The following is a 16,840-nucleotide window of genomic DNA, read 5'->3' on the forward strand; positions in this document are numbered from 1 at the left end:
TTTTTTTTTTTAGAAAATAACACCAAAAATAACTCCAAAATAACTCCAAGTACCAAGGCATTCCCCAAAAATATTATTTAAAGAATTTGTATATTTTCAATGTTACCCTCCAAAAGCCCCTGTCCCCGACAAACATTAATTTTCCAAAATGTATTTTTGTATGGGGACTTCATGGGTTCTTCATGGCAGTGTCCATCTCTACATGCCTTTTCTTTCTCTTGATTGTAAGTTTTTTGTAAAAGTGTTTATTATTTGAATAAAAGAAAGAAATACAACAAATATAGGCGATTACAAGGTATAAGATCACTATGGTAATAACAAACCAGTGCAGTTACTTTTGGATAGTGAGAGAATGAAGCACTACAGCAATACATTCCATACAAAAAATTAAAACCAAATACATCACACAGCATTTGTGAAAGTAAAAAAATTAGAAGAATGAGAAACAAGAAGAATACAGAAAAGGAATGAGAATACCAAGACAAGACAGGGTTATGGGTAACAGAAAAAATATTTATTAAATATCAATTAAATATTACCTCAAAAGGTGGACAAAATAGTTCCATTAGTCTTGTATCTTGGAATACAGTGGAATTTGCCCTGCAGAAAGTGTGTCAGCCATTCAATGTACCATATACAGCATGTTGTGCTACTTGGCAGCCTAATGCCTGCTGCCTTCCTCTTTTTTAAAGCTAACACATACCAACATGGGACACAATAGATGTTTTCTATGAGGACCTGAGGTGCGCTGGATTTCTTTTTTTTATACTTACCTCCACACGCAGGCCAGCCCTTACCCCACAGCACCTGTGGACATCTGACACAGGGAGCAAGCAGCGTCTCAACGTGTATTTAGTTTAGCAAGCAGGAAACAGCTGTTTCCGCAGTTTCTGCAGAACAGCGCCATGAAAACATTAGTGGACAAACTGTGTACTGCAACCCCTGTATTGAAAATGCAATCCGCAATTCATGCTGGGAAACTGAAGTAAACGGAATTATTGATGGCTGAATTTTCAATTGTCAAACTGTACTATGTACCTTTTCACTGGGGACCTAAAATAAAGATTGCTAGAGAGAGATTGCATGTAGAGATTTTTGTTAGAAGAGACTTTCCATGTCTATTCTGATAAAAAAAAAATCTCTCTGCTTTCCTGCTAGCATTATGTGTTAATGGTACACTGATTGTGCAATGCATTATGCACTCTCAGCATCTGTAAAAAACAGATGTCTCGATAATGCAAAGCACTTGCATCAACAGTGCCAAAGAAAGTAGGATCCAAGTACATCTCAGCAGGCAGCGGGTGAAGGAGCGTGGACCTCACATCAATGAAGGAGCCCAAACTAAGAGGTAAGGGTATAACAAGTGCACCTGCGACCCCAAAGGTTGTAGGCAGATAGCAGTACATCTCAAATGCACTTCAGCACTGTACAGGCTAAACACATTTTGTTCCACATGGATAGCCCACAAATTCCCCAATATATTTACATTCCAGGCGCCTTTTATTTTATCTACAGTTTTGAATAGGGTGGCTAGGTTTAGTATAGGGCTGTCCAGTTCTAGTCCATGAGGGCCAGAATCTGCACAGATTTTAATATTTATCTACTGCAATACATTTAGTAAGGTGTAGTTTACAAACAACCACAAACTTCCACAGTTGATTTTCTCAAAAATTCCTAATTGCTCTTTAGTTGGAATGTAGAGAAATGGCAAGAAAAAAGAGCTTACAAACCTCAAGAGGAACTAAACTCAAAAGTCCCCATAACAACAAAAATACACTTACCTTTAATCCCGCAGGGCAGTCCGATCTATCGGGAGGTCTCTTCTATCGGATCCCGTGTCGTTCCAGCATCCGTCCGCGAGCCAGCGCGCCACCATCTTTTCCTCTTCTTCTGGGTTCTTGTCCCTACGTCAAACGACCCAGACGCAAGATTGGGTGACATAGGTGGGAGAAAAACTTGCCGATCTCACTGCGCATGCGTGATATCGGCAATTTTATTCCCTTTTGAGAAAAGGGCTCCTTCTGCGCATGCCTGAGATGCCCAGGCATGTGCAGAAGGAGCACCCAAGAGCCTCCTGGGATGCATGACTTAGGTATACTGGGAGGTGTAAGAGTTGTCTACCCTTTTACGTAAAGTGAAATTTCTGAGTTTAGGTACACTTTAAGTCTGATAATTACTAATAAATTCTTATTAATGTAAATTGTTGCTTTAATACACTTTAAATATTTTCACCAAATATGAATGTGCTTATTTGTCATAAATACCTAAGTGTTTTTAGATATTTACCTGATATTCCAATGCCATTTTTTCAGCCACTGAAAGCAATGACACAATATGTAAAATCCTGGTGCCTGTGCAGTTCCTGTTGGTGTGTACACCTGTGATACAGATAATCCCCTGCCACAGCTTCCCACATTGTGACTCATTATAAAGTTACAATGTTGCAGTCTGAATAATGAGAAAGAGGAGAAAGGGAAATCATTTCCTCCTGTCTGCAGCATGCTGATGACAACATCTTATTATGGGCAATATCAGTTTACTGGAGCCCAAGAATTGTGCATTTGTAAAGTTACAGAAAAGTTAGCATTATGTTTGCTATTGCTATAAACAAATGCATAAAATATTTGTAACACTGTTAACTGTGTTTATGTAACTAAAGAAAAGGTGAACACAATGTTTTGTAGTACATTATGGTTCAGTTTATAATGACACTCTTTCCTGTAATGTTGTACTTATTCTAGGAATTTTATTGATAGGAATTATATTGATTTTATGGAAGATTTGGGAGCAAAAAAGAGCATACATTACTATTGCTAGAGTAGTTAAAGTGCTAAGTTAATTTTCCAGAATGGATGTCAAAAACCTTCCAGATGGAGGCAATGAAAACTGTATATCCGGGACACATAATGTTAGGGGGGATTTTTTAAATTTGTAGCAAAAACAATCTATGAGCATCAGTATAAATTGTTCTGCTTTAATACAGTATTATGTATGACACCTGGACATTTCCCAGGCTGCTCAAAAGCTTAAGAAAAACGCCAACCCTGATCACTAATGTCATATGGTACAAACTGAGCCTGATTTATTGAAACTGTCCAAGAATGAAGAAGAAAATTTATCATAAGTGAACATGAGTGATCAGCAAATTTGGAAAAGATTTCTTTAAAATCATTTCCTTTAAGTTGGCAAATGCTTTAAATTCTGGACCAAATCTATTCCAAGTTTTCTGGATCACCCAGATTAACCCACGATAGTCTATCTTTTCTAGTCCTAGGGAGCGTTAATAAATCAGGCCCAATGTGTCCAAGGTAATGCATTGCAAACAGCCTCTGAACTTGGTGTTTGATCAATGGCATTTACATAGCAATAACCATATCGATTTGAAATTATTGTGTGTATATAACGTAAAGGTTAGGTCACATGTCTTTTCATGAACTACAAAACATACAAGTACAAAACATACTGAAAAAATACTTTTTGCATAATTTCTGCACAGAAAATGGTAGATAATACTTTGAACCTTCTGTCACAAGCTGCTATTTATAAAGCAGGGAATTTTACATTGACTGAAACGTTCCCTGGTGGAGAATCCATCTGTTTCAATGGCAGTAATTAACATATATATATATATATATATATATACACACACAAGGGGTTGCTAAGAAGTTCCTGGCTTTGCCCAGAAAGAATAGATCCAGAGTTATGAAATAACACATTTATTCAACATTCCCCCCTGAGACTGATGCACTTGGTACAGCGTAGTTCCAGCTTTTCTAGACTGTTCAGATAAAACTCCTTTGGTTGGGCCAGCTCCCAGCAGCATCTTTGACTTCAGAAATGTCCTCATATTGTTGCCCCTTCAGGTGTTTCTTCAAATTCAGGAACAGATAATCGTCTGAAGGGGCCAGGTCAGGTGAGTAGGGGGGATGGTGGACCAAACCATCTTGGAAACCCAGGGTTGTTCAATTTGGCAGCCACAACATTGGGCATGTGCGCAGGTGCATTGTCTTGCAAAAAAAGAATCCCTTTAGTCAACTTTCCACGGTGTTTCATCTTATTTTGCCTCCTTCAGCTGGTTCAGGAGGTTAGCATAATATTGTTCGGTGATACTAGAGCCCTGAGTAAGGTAGTCCATCTACAGAATACCGTCTTTGTCTTAGAAAACGGACGCCATGACTTTTTTGGATGATTTCTGGGTTTGGAACTTCTTCGGCCACGGGGTCCCGCTGTAGTGGTATTCCTTTGACTGTTCCTTGGTTTCAGGATCATAGATGTGGAGCCAGGTTTCATCCTCAGTCACTAACCTAGCAAAAAAGTCTTGTGCAGCTTCAAAATGGGCCAAAATGGCTTTGGATGCTTTAACGTTCAAACTTCTTCTCGTTCCTTCTTCTGATCACTGTTCAAACATTTTGGCCCCCACTTCATTGAAAGCTTGCGCATGTCTAGGATAGTGGTGATAGCAAACCCAACAGGCTCCCATGAGATGTCAAGTATCCGGGCTATTTTTTTTGCGGATATTTGCTGGTCCTCAATAATCAGCTCATGGACAGCATCGCAGGTTGCCGGGTCAGTTGGGGTTGGGAGGCGCCCACTGCAGGGCTCATCTTCAGCGGTGAAATGACCAGTCTTGAAACAAGATATCCAGGTTTTGACAGTGCTGTAGGAAGGACACTTCTCCCCCAGTGTTTGTAACATCTCAATATGAATGTCCTTTGCTGACTTTCCCTGGAGAAACAAAAACTTCATGATGGCCCATAACTCCAACGACGTGAAACTTGCTTGTTTCTCCGCCATCACAGCTTCTCACTAAAAGAAAAAACAGTTTTAAGAATCGCAAAGACATGATATTTGCACAGTCACATACTGAGATATTAGGCTGTCATATGCCCCCACACTCATTTTTCTATTTCATCTGAAAGGGGGCAAAGCCAGGAACTTCTCAGCACCCCCTTTGTATATATATATATATATATATATATATGTATACACACAGGTAGTCCCCGGATTACATATACGAGATAGGGACTGTAGGTTTGTTCTTAAGTTGAATTTGTATGTAAGTCAGAACAGGTACATTATTTTATTAAAAGCGATTAGAACAGATGTTTGTCTCAACATATTAATATGCAGCATGGTGTCAGTTACTGTATAAAATCCTCACTGTGAGTTATTCACAAACAAAGCAAAAAAAGTTTTTATGCAGCCTAGACATTCATTAACTTCTGGAGCAAGCTCTGCTTTGATATGCAAAAAAGAAACGACTGCAGAGTTTGTCTTGGTCATTAAAGAGTTACAAGAGGCTGCAGAAAGAGCTAACCTCCTAAAATCACCCACAACCTCAGATGTGTTTAGCAAAAGATTTCTTCTGCAACTCATCCAAGCCGCCCCTCCCCCCATTCAAGCCCCGGTTCTGCACAGGAGCGAGCATATGTCCATATGTCGGATGTCCATAACCCGGAGGCTACCTGTTATATGCTTTCCTTCCTTCGGGACTATATGGAATGATGCATTACTAGTAAATAGATTCTACTAGAGAATTAGATTCTATAATTGCTCTTATCCCTAAAATGCAACTTCCCTTTTAGTAAATTATAACATATCTCGCTGTAATAAATAATTACCTTCCTTCCTAATCCTGACATCCTCACTGTGTGGCCTTGACCAGAAACAAGCGGCTCCCCAAGTGAAAATGTCTTTTATGTTTTTTCAGCATACACCCAAACTTGGCACCATTCTTACCTACAGGAGCCATGTTCCTGCCATCCTTTGAATTATGCCTGGGAACAAACAGGACCAAAGCACACGTGTGTACTAGAGGAGCCAGCAGGGTTATTTTATTATTTTATTAGAATGGTTGTGCAGTGCCCGGCAGGGCTGTGTGGTGCAGATTGCTGCAACCAAAAGTAAGGTAATTATTTATCAGGTCAGTCTGTACTTGAAGGGGGATCAATGAAGTATAGTACAAGTTGTTAAAAAGATTGTTAAAATTTATTTTTAAAGCGGAAGTAAACCCAAAAGTAATCCAAAATAATAAAATCACACTTACCTTCAATCCCGCAGATCGGCCTATCTGTGGGTAGGTTTCTTCCATCGGGTCTCGTGTCGTCCCGGTATCTGTCTTCGGTCTGGCGCAGAGGTAGCGCCACCATCTTCTCCTCTCTTCCGCGTTCTTCTTCCTACGTCACCCAATGTGTGCATGTGCACATGCACAGTGAGAACGGCATGTTTTTTTTTCTACTGATGAAAGGACTTCTTCTGTACATGCCAAGATGTTTGGGCATACACAGAAGGAGCAGCCAGGAGCCCCCCGGGATGGGTGACGTAGGTATCCTAGGAGGCTCTGCGCTCCCATTCGCTCCTTTTATGTAAAGTGAAAATTCTGAGTTTAAGTACACTTTAAGTAGCACCCCAACAGACATGAAATGTAGTCCACCACAGTGCACAGATTGGAAGTGCACATGCATCGTAGTATGGTGAGTGTTTAGGTCTAGGTTTAAAAAAACAAAACAGTTACAACCTCTACAATAAATGTATACAGCACTGTGTGCGTTTTGTTTGAGTTAGTGGCAATGGCAATGATCTTCAGTCTCATCTACCCTCTTCAGCATTGCCACCACATGAATCCCAGATTGTAGGGCTCATCCTGCCAACCTGGCTCCCAGCTGCCTACATCACTAGCAGGGCTGCTTGGTGGGGCAAATAATCTATTGGTATGGCAGGGGCTCCACGACTTTGCTGTTTTTGCCTCTCTGGCAGATTGTTTGGTTTTGTAACATATACATGCTCTTATTGATGTATCAAGGTTCGATCATTCAAACCAAGATCAAGCAAAAAAAATTGCAAGTCCGTCAAGTGACAGCTTGTTCATTCTTTTTTAGTACAAAATTCCCTACCCAAATTTTTGAAATATTCCAGTTTACAAAATAATTTAAAATTCCGGCCACGCTTCTGCACGCACTGACGCATGCACCGACGTCACCAGGAACTCCCGGGGAACGTCAGCGCACTTGCCGGGGGACAGATCAGACGAAGAGGACGTGGCCAGAGGGTGGCAGGACACTGGAGGATGCCAATGGGACCAGGTAAATCTTTATTTTTTTAGCTACCCCAAGTGTGGTTTGGGGTTACCACTATCAGCTGTTATTTTTACCCTAAGCCACACTCTGGTTACTGCTCAGGAGGTTAATGTACAGCGCTGCGTAATATGTTGGCGCTATATAAATCCTGATTATTTCTAATATTAGCTAATTATACAGAGAAAATCTGCCCTGTTCAATCTGGTGCCCATTGGCATATGCCTACTTTGCATTATGGTAGATCCAGTCTTGCCTGTAATGTTTATGCCTAATTGCATGGGTATCTGGGTAAGTCAGAGCAGTGGCTGTAATTTGGGTACCTTGAACTGTTCTGGGATGTTTGAAGCAGCCACATGATTTGTCAGGCAGGGAGACAATTATGCAAAAACAAAGAAAAAAAACTATTAAATGATTAATTTCTAGTGTGATGTGATCATTATTAGAAATGCAGCTGGTGGGGCTGTGGCATTGTTAGGGGTGCTCTGCAGTGTCTGGGGAGCTATTAGATGTAAGCTTACTAAAAACAAATGTTAATAATACAGTTGATAGGATGGGGAGCTGCTAGGAGCTGAAGGGTTAATAAAAGAGGCGTTGCACTGATCTATACTGCCTGCACTGAGCCTCAGCACGTGAGCGCGCACAGAAAAAGTGCACATGCTCAGTAAGTGAGCGCATGCTTGCCACTGGAGGATCGACCGGGAGCGCGCAAGTGGGTGTGTGGAGCTCTTGTGACAGCTTTAGGCTGCTTGGTGACAGTTCTGTATAGAAATCACCAGCAACAGCTGCCTGTGGAAGAAACACTGCACAAGGAAATATAAAGTAACACTGCAGAAACAATCATGTGCAATACAAGAATACAACCTAAAGACTTGCTCACATTACAAGCAGAGTGTGCATCTATATGGTGACCTGTGCAGGTAAGCAACATTGCACTGTATGTAAACTCCTGCAAAATAATATATGTTTTATCACCTTGTGTGCAAGGAACATTTATTTTTATGTGGACTGAGATAGTTTTGGCTTGCAGTAGTTTTGCTTTATAATTTGAGAAGATGTTAGGGAAATGATGAGAGTAGTTAGCATTAGGATAATATGAAAAGGTGTGTGCCATGCAGACAGCTGTGTGCTTATCTGCTCTTCTAGCAATTAATGGGAAGATGATCAGTAATCATTCCTAGCAAGTGTCTGGAAAGGGATCAGTAACTGTTGTTAGAAAATGTCTGGAAGATGACCAGTGATTGCTGCTAGCCAGTGTTAGGCAGAAGATCAGTGACTATTGCTAGCAAATTATAAGAAAATGACCAATGACTGTTGCTACCAAGTGTTAGTAAACTGGCCAGTAGATGTTGCCTGCAAGTGCTGCTTCCAGATGCTGTGATCACAAATGTTGCAACTTGTGCAGTCATGGGGAATTGTATACCAGCAGTTAGAGATCCATGTGTTTTATAATCAAACTTACTATTACATTGCTTTTTTTTGTGTGACAACACCTAATGATGTTAAATGGTATAATATATGGTAGAATTATTTTCTGAATGCTACAAGAAGTGTAGAAACTTCTCTGTTTTTTTACTTCTGCACACAAAACCTCTCATTTCTACTGTCATCATCAGTTTGTAGATTTTATTTTTTTATTTTTTTACAAATTCATTTTTCAATAGAGATATAAATTACAGGTACAGTAATCAAAAACATTAAACAACACTGAAAGTACAGAAAACAGAAAGAAAAGGGGAAAGATTCAAAGAATGCAAACAAACATTAGTAGATGCACAATACAATTTGATTTTATTTAAAATGTAAAAACTGGCAGAAGTCTGTAAGAATGAACCAAGTCCTATTCTGACTTTATCAAAATGAATTCTATTTGCTTTCAATAGGTTACTGCGCTAATGAATTATTAATTCAGAATAAGACTTTTTTTTAATAAGGCTTTCTCTGGTCCTTTTTTGAGGATTTTGTGATTTTGTTGCAAGGTTGGCAACTAGTAAAGAATTATCAGCATTCTGCCAGCTTATTCACTTTCCTGTGTAACCTTTTTGTAAAATTGCTGTTTCACACACATCAAGACTGTAAAGAGGAAGTTGTATTTGTGGTGAATGCTGTAAGATGACAGGATTGTATCTTTAACAGGAACTTCCTGTTTCTTTTTAAAGATTAATTCTGAAATTCAAATAAAGCTGAAGTGAAGCTGCCAGTGTAGAGGTGAACAGTTGCAGACGTAGATAGGTGACTACCTCTCCGTTGTCATGTGACATATTTAGGCGCCATTTACAAAATGACCCACGTGCATCCTGATTATGGAGCTTTGCAAACACATATGCCACAAATGGCTGGAAAAAAATCAAAATATCAGTTTTTTTGTGAGTTTCATCAGAGGAAGAAGTCTTGTTATTTTGCTTTATGGTTTTATTCCTATTTGCTGATATCATACAGGAAGGTGTAGCAGGAGCAAACAGACCTCTCCCATATTTTTCACCTTTATTTACAAAATATTGTGAAAAAGTCATTCATTATGTCTGTTTTATATGCATTTAGGTCACTGTTATTTTGAATAGTCGTTAAGTACTGTGTTAAAAATGATCACATACTAAGTTGAAACATAAACGCTATGTTACAAAAATTAAAATCTTCTATGGAAAAATAAAATAACTTTTAAATGCTTTAAAGGAGAAAAAAAGGTACTCCCATTTACTTCTTCCCAGTGTCTTAGAGGTACAGTATAATCAGAAAGAATGAGCACAGACACATACACATTACTGACTCTCAATGATCCTTTAGCAGTCAGTATTTAGGGAAGCAATTCAGTAAAATGCAGAGGGCAAAGATAAGGTATTCTGTCTAGTTAAAGAGGAACTAAACTGAAAAGTGCTTAAAACAAAAAAAAATACACTTACCTTCAATCCTGCAGGGCAGTCTGATCCATCCGGAGCTGTCTTCAATCGGGTCCCATGTCGTCCCGGCATACTTCTCTGAGCCAGCGCGCCGGGCGGCGCTATCTTTGCCTTTTCTTCCAGGTTCTTCTTCCTACGTCACCCGACGCAGGTGCGAGATCGGATGATGATAGAACAAAAACTTGCCATGAAAAGGCTCCTTCTGTATATGCTCGAGATGCTCGGGCATGCGCAGAAGGAGCACCCAAGAGCCTCCTGGGATGCGTGACGTAGGTATCCCGAGAGGCTTTGCACTCCCATACATTCTCGATCACCTAGGCGATTGAGAATTAGGGGGTGGTGCTGCACCCTTTTTTTTTTGTTTTTTTTAAACCTAAACAAATTTTTACTTTACATAAAAGGGTTGTCCACTAACTAATCCTAGCTGTCTCCTATCTCTGATCTGGCTATCCTTCCTTATGACAGCACCTGACCTGGCCTAGGAGCTGCAGCCTTCATACTTTGTGATCAAGTTCAGTTGTCGCCAACCTTTTGGACCTCACGGACCACTAAATCCATGGAATTCATACCGCACATGCGCAGGGAGCCGTGTGTCACTCCAAGGGGAAGAAACTTCCCCCAGAGTTATGTCATGATGCCAGAACCGCCCAATCTCCCATTGCAGGCTCAGACCTGCTTGATAAACATCCTGGGGGGACAGTAGCACAGTAGTAGGACAGTAGTAGGAAAGTGGGCAGGTTTTGTCCATACGGGGGACAGAGCTGTGGACAATTAAAATTTTCGTGCAGATCAACGGTTGTCGACCGCTAATCTAGTTCTCTTCTGAGCCTCCTGGGCTATGCATTACTATACATTTCTTGCCTATTTTTTATAGGCTCTGCCTAATGGAAACCTGTAATTTGATGGCTTTTATATTAGGAGCTATGGAGAAAAACAACACATTCACAGTACTGACTGGTACCACCACCCAGTGTAGGCTGCTGTTCAGACCAAGTATCCTATCCATCTTAAGAGGGACTCGTTCACACCAGACTGCCTGCTGCATGTTTGAAAATGCATACATGTTGATGTGCACATTGGCATGCTTTTCATTAGGAGGCTGCTTGATTCACAACAATGCTCAGAAAATGGTGCAAAACACAGTAGTGCTTTGCCTTATGTTGCACTGCAGTGCTCTGAGAGGGCGGGTTTGGGGTGCCATTAGGAATTAATGGAAATGTTGAGCACCAGATAATGTGATTCCTTGTGTTTATATGGGGGTTATTGTATCATACTAATGGGAAAGAGTCTGTAAGTTGTCTTTAATGGCAAAGAGTGTGTTAAGATGTAATCAATGCAGAGGGGGCAGGGGTAGATATATATATACGGTATATATATATATATATATATATATATATATATATATATATATATATATATATATAATCTACTGCAACCCTGTGTTGCTTGCTGATCAATTTAAAGTTCTAATGTTCACCATTTGAAATCTCTATGGGTATGTAAATAAACTTCATGCTTGCTCTAGAATACTCTTATGTTTTTTAAAACCAGCTTGCTCAAAAACAGATTGTTGGCCAGCTTTTTATTGGAATGAAAAATGATGACAGTTTTTTTCCTTTTTCCTATTTATAGCCATTTGGCTTTTATACCAAAGGATTTAAAAACCACTGGATTTGTGTAATTTTATCTGTTTGGTTGGTGTTTCCTCTTATTGAGTAGGAATTTTGTTAAATAGTTTTTGAAACTTTTTCATTTATTATAACTGTAGTTGGTTTGTAGGATGAAAACCTTCATGCCATGTGTATAACCTAATCATTTATAATGGCTTCTTCCCTTAATTCATGTACTGTGAAATAGGAAGAATTGTTTTTTTTTTTACACAGATGACATTACTTTGGGACAAAGAATTGAGATGTTTCTGAGAACTTTTAGAACTCATGTACTAGTGCTGTTGTCCTATTTCTGACCCATATTCAATCTAATTCAGGTGGATATGGGACTCCTTAAAGGATTGTATGGAAAAATGGCAAAATACACTTTAACAAAGGCCTAAATCTGAATTTATACAGAGTGTCTGCAGAATGAACCCTTACATCAACTCCGTACCCTTTTACTTTTGCAATGCCAAGCGTCAATAATTCTTATTCATTCATTCAGTGGGTAAGTGCTTGTCGCTTCACATGGCAAGAATTAAGAGGGCAGAAATGTTGTCAGCTTGTTAGGCTCTAGTCACTCCATGTACCTGTAGCCTGTGATGAGTCATTTTGTTGAGAGAAGGTCACATCTTTGGCACCAGGTGAGGTGAACACTGAATTTGTACTTGAGAAAACCACTTTGTGAGTAATCCAGCTGGACTAATATAGTTGAATGCTAGCTGTTATTCCTTCTTCTGCCTTCTGAATTCCACAAAAAATTGCTTATTTCTTTTCTTTTTTGTTAATAAAATCTTGTCATTGTTTCTAAGTAACGTTTTAATAATGCAACATTTCAATAATGAAAGATACAAAACTAAAGCTATCATACAGTGCTGACTGGTCATATATTGCTCCCCACTTACCATTCCTGTACCAAAGAGCAGAAACTACACCAAACAACGGTCCTGTCAGTTATAGGGGGCAACTAATCTACTTTGTACCCCAAAATCTCTGCAATGGATACTTCCAGAGGCATGCAATTCATGTGACCACAGCACAGAATGAATGGACAGTATCCTAATGCTCATTGCCATGGAGGTGGCCCCAGGGGGGCCCTAATTTGCTAACTAAATTTAGGGACCCTGGACCCTTGAAATAGCCCTTTTTGATGTTAAAATATCCCTGATTGTTATTAGTATTTTATGCTTGTGACCCCATATCTGGCAACTTATTATGTTTAGGGGGCTGAAACTTTAGTAACAGCTCCATGGATCTCCTGTTTACTCTGAAAATTTCACATTTCTATGACAGTCAGTGTAGATGATATAAAGGTTTATACATGGGGATAATGACAGCAGCATGAACACAGACACAGCTCCCATGCTGCTATTTCTTGGATTATATCACAGTACAAGGTCGGAGGGGAGCAGATACAGCTGATTGCTAGGTCTGTAGTACACTCCCATTCTCAGGGGAATCACACCCTTTCCTGGTAACACAATCTCATAGGGGAGCATTGGAGATGTGTGCGTTGCATCCCCCGCAAGACAATGGGCAGGGAGAGCAGAGAGCCCGAGCTGGCAGCCCTAGGTGGTGCCGTAGGTTGGGCACCCTTGCTTTAGATAAATTGACCAATCGATACCTAAGAACTATTGATTTAGTGGAACTAAACAAAATTAAAATTTGTAAAATTGTTACCACGCGGGTCCTTTATTGCAGAAGGGACAGGCAGTAGCCCATTTGCAATAAAATCGCCTTACTTGTCTAATTGCAATTTTTCAATTACACTTACCCTTCCTCTGTCAGACTTGGGTGCCGCCATCTTCACCCAGTCATTTACTTAGAGTCTTTGGCCATCTTGATTGCTTTGATAAAGATGACATAACTTAAAAAGCATGTGTGCAGGAGTCCACTCCTTTATCTGCTGGGGCTGCTGAGATACCTGGCACATTCTGGTATCCTACACAGAGCTGCTAATACGCATCTCAGTGTATTTTAGGAAGACTGTGAACAGGATGATATGTTTTATTGCAGAAGTGGCATTACCTTTTACTTCTGCAATAAAAATACTTCCTGTTTTTAATTTTAAAGTATGGAACTAAAGCGCAAAAGTATGTTCATACCGGACACATTACCATGAAATATGTCGCACTTTATCACAAGAGAAAATACATAAAAGCACATGTTTAGGTAAATAACTGATATATTGAAAAAAAACTTTGCAAGTTACATTTTGTGTGTACTGACCAGAATTTCCCCATTCGAATCAAAGGAAACAGTGTACAGTTATTTACCTAAACACATGCTTTTATGTAATTCCTGTCCCAAAGGTTAGGACATTTCTGTTTAAAATTGCTTGTCATTTTCAGGTGTGTTTTTCTTGTGTTTTTGTTTTTTTTTTCAGTGATAGAGGATCTCCATTAATAAAGTTCACATACTTTGTGTTTTTCATGCTCTTTGCATATATTTTGCATGTGGTTCATCTCCAGGGCTGAATCATTTTTTGTCACTATACTCTGGATGAAAATTATACTGTAAATGAAAGCAGTTCCCAGACAGTAATGGCACATCTCATCATCGTACTGTATTTTATGTGCATTTTCTCAGGTATTTAACCACCCTAGCACCACAAAAAATGCCCAATACAATGCATTATGATTAAATGAATTTTAGAATATTACTGACACAAATATGTTTAATGCATGACAAAACAATTTTAAAATAAATGATATATAAAAAACAGTTTATTAAATGTTCTTTTTCATTTAGGAAGCTCCCTCTTTCAAATAAAATGCATTATTCCCATCTCTTAAGTACAATAGAAACTTGTGTAAAGACTGAATTAATTTTTACACGTGAGATTATGCACAAACCAACAAGATGGAATCCTTCTTGGTAAAGCTGTTTGGGCTCCACAGTACTAAAATCGAAATTGTGCAATCAAGTTTAAAATAAAGATACCCATCCTGGTATTATTCTCTTTTATGTGTATTTATTTCTCTTTGGTTCCAATTGGCCTGGCATATTGAAGTGGCTGCAGGTTACAGGATATTCTTACAGGTTCTTACTCAATTTAGATATAGACATGTGAAGACGGAAAATGATTAATTCAATGAAGTGCTCAGGGTTGGTTACAGGATATAAGAGCTGGAGGGAAGGAACACCAACAAGCATTAAGGAATCAGTATTTGAAACTCCCGGAAGTGTGTTAACAACAAAATAGAGTTTTAAGACATGTGTAGCCAGACAGCTGCCTGTCCCATGAGCATGTCTATGCATGGTTCACATATGCAGATGGAGTTTAGATTGGGAAAGCTCACAAAGGGTGGCCATACTGGTACTTCTAGGAGACTGAAAAAGGCAGCATAGCCACATATTGAAGCTTGTCTTGTATAGAATAAATGGCCTGTGAAGGAAATTGGTCAGCAGGTAAAGGATATTGGCATATATTTATCAATATTTTGCGTGTTTATTAGTTCCACCAAGATGAATCTAAGATTGTTTATTAGCTCCACCTAGATGGACAGCATAGGTCAGGGGTGTCAAACTCTGGCCCAGGGCCAAATCTGGCCGCCAACGTCCTTTTTTTTGGCCGTCAAAGGAATCCTAAATATGAACTGCCACTGCCTTGAAATTGCGCTGCTACTACAATTCCCAACATCACTCGCGTCTATAGAGCAGCGGGCTCTCTGCCTATGCGTGGCCCCACATTGGACTGTTTTATAGACGCAAAAAATGTCGGGAATTTTAGTAGCAGCGCTATTTCAATGAAGAGGGAGTTCCAGCGTGGGCCACTCATAAGATTTAGCTTCGCATTGGCCGTGTCTGGCATTTCCAGCACTCCCCCTCAGCTGTACTTTTCCTTGCTACTCCAAGGCATGGACTTGAATGGTTGGAATTTCATAGAAGAAAATTGTTATTATTATTGTTAGCCTGTGCAAAAAGGTTACCATTGAAATTAAACTCAGAAGGCTACAAATAGAGAAAGAGGCATAAGATTTTTACTTAAAAATAAAATTAAAAAAAACATTTTTATGCCTCTTTCTTTATTATAAGCTTGTTCCAGATTGAATGTAAAGAAAAACCTCTTTGTTTCCATATGAAAAGGGTTTATATCTAATGAGAAGGAAAAAAATGTCTCAATTTTTTCAACAAATTTCAAGGTTGGCCCACGACTTTGTCTAAGTTTTTAATTTTGGCCCACTGTGTATGTAAGTTTGACACCCTTGGCATAGGCCATATCCTAGGGTGGAGGACAGCCATGGCAACATACAGCCACACATTATGTTTCTTTCTGTAACTTGTTTGTGTGTATATTACTGAGTTCTAGACTGCTGCTCTGCATGTCAAGCTACTGGCAAGTTGAGTTACTACTGTACTTTTTTTGGTGGGAAAGTGCCTTATGTGTATGTAGTTTTACTACTCTCAGATCATACAGCAAGATTGAATTGTATCCTGATAGCTACAGTATACAAGTCTGTTACATCAGTACTAAAATTGGGTTGCCAAATGTCCGAATGTTAATGAAAGCAAAAAGTCGGGGGGCGGTATAAAAGTATGAATTTGACTCTATGCATGAAGAAAGTTGAATTCTGGATGTCTGTCGCTTTTCCAGGAGCAAGCTTTAAACCTGCCACCCCATACCTCTGGGTAACTAGGCAGGGTATAATTCTCTCACAGTCAGAGAGAAAATGTTATGCCTGATCTTCATGGCAAGAAGTTAAATGTGGAAAATTGTAACTAATTGCCATATACTTACTTGGGAAGCTATCAGCCTTTGGAAAACCTGACAAATCTTGCAGGCATTATATTCTTGACTTTATATTTGTTTACCAGATATACACAGAAGAGAAAGATGCAGTGAAAGTTAAAGGGTTGTCTGCACATTGTATTGTACAGAATGCCAATAGAGTATGACTTAGATAAGCATTGTCAATGTGCTCTTCTCTTTAGCTCTCTTTGCTAGCTACTGGATGCTGAGCTGTGGGGACCACAGAAAAACTGCCCCAATGTTTCGTGGACTGGCACACCATGTCTCTCCTTGGTCACTGGTTAAAGAGACTGACAGAGTGATTGCACTCCTTCTTCTGTCTCTCAAATAAAGATTATTTGCAGCACTCGGCTAGGAAGAGGGATTATACATTACAGGGTCAAGATAATTAAAAAAGTGCCGAGGGGCACTACACAGAGGAAAGGAAGGAAGCAACTTTGGTGGTCCCAAAGTTGCTACATTTCA

At 39.4% G+C, this 16,840-nt stretch overlaps 1 long non-coding RNA gene across 11 annotated transcripts in view; it reads left to right on the forward strand.

The window, feature by feature from the left end:
- Positions 1–7,776: 7,776 nt before the first annotated feature.
- LOC140329280 (uncharacterized) overlaps positions 7,777–16,840 on the forward strand; it is a 293,563-nt gene continuing 284,499 nt past the window's right edge. For 4 of the 11 annotated variants that reach the window (XR_011920458.1, XR_011920459.1, XR_011920454.1 and 1 more), the window contains exon 1: positions 7,777–7,993. This is a non-coding gene — a long non-coding RNA (uncharacterized lncRNA). The remainder of the gene's footprint in view (positions 7,994–16,840) is intronic. The other 7 variants (XR_011920449.1, XR_011920450.1, XR_011920464.1 and 4 more) reach the window with 5 other exon arrangements.

Source organism: Pyxicephalus adspersus, chromosome 4 (assembly GCF_032062135.1).
Source record: "Pyxicephalus adspersus chromosome 4, UCB_Pads_2.0, whole genome shotgun sequence".
Taxonomy (NCBI): Eukaryota; Metazoa; Chordata; class Amphibia; order Anura; family Pyxicephalidae; genus Pyxicephalus; species Pyxicephalus adspersus.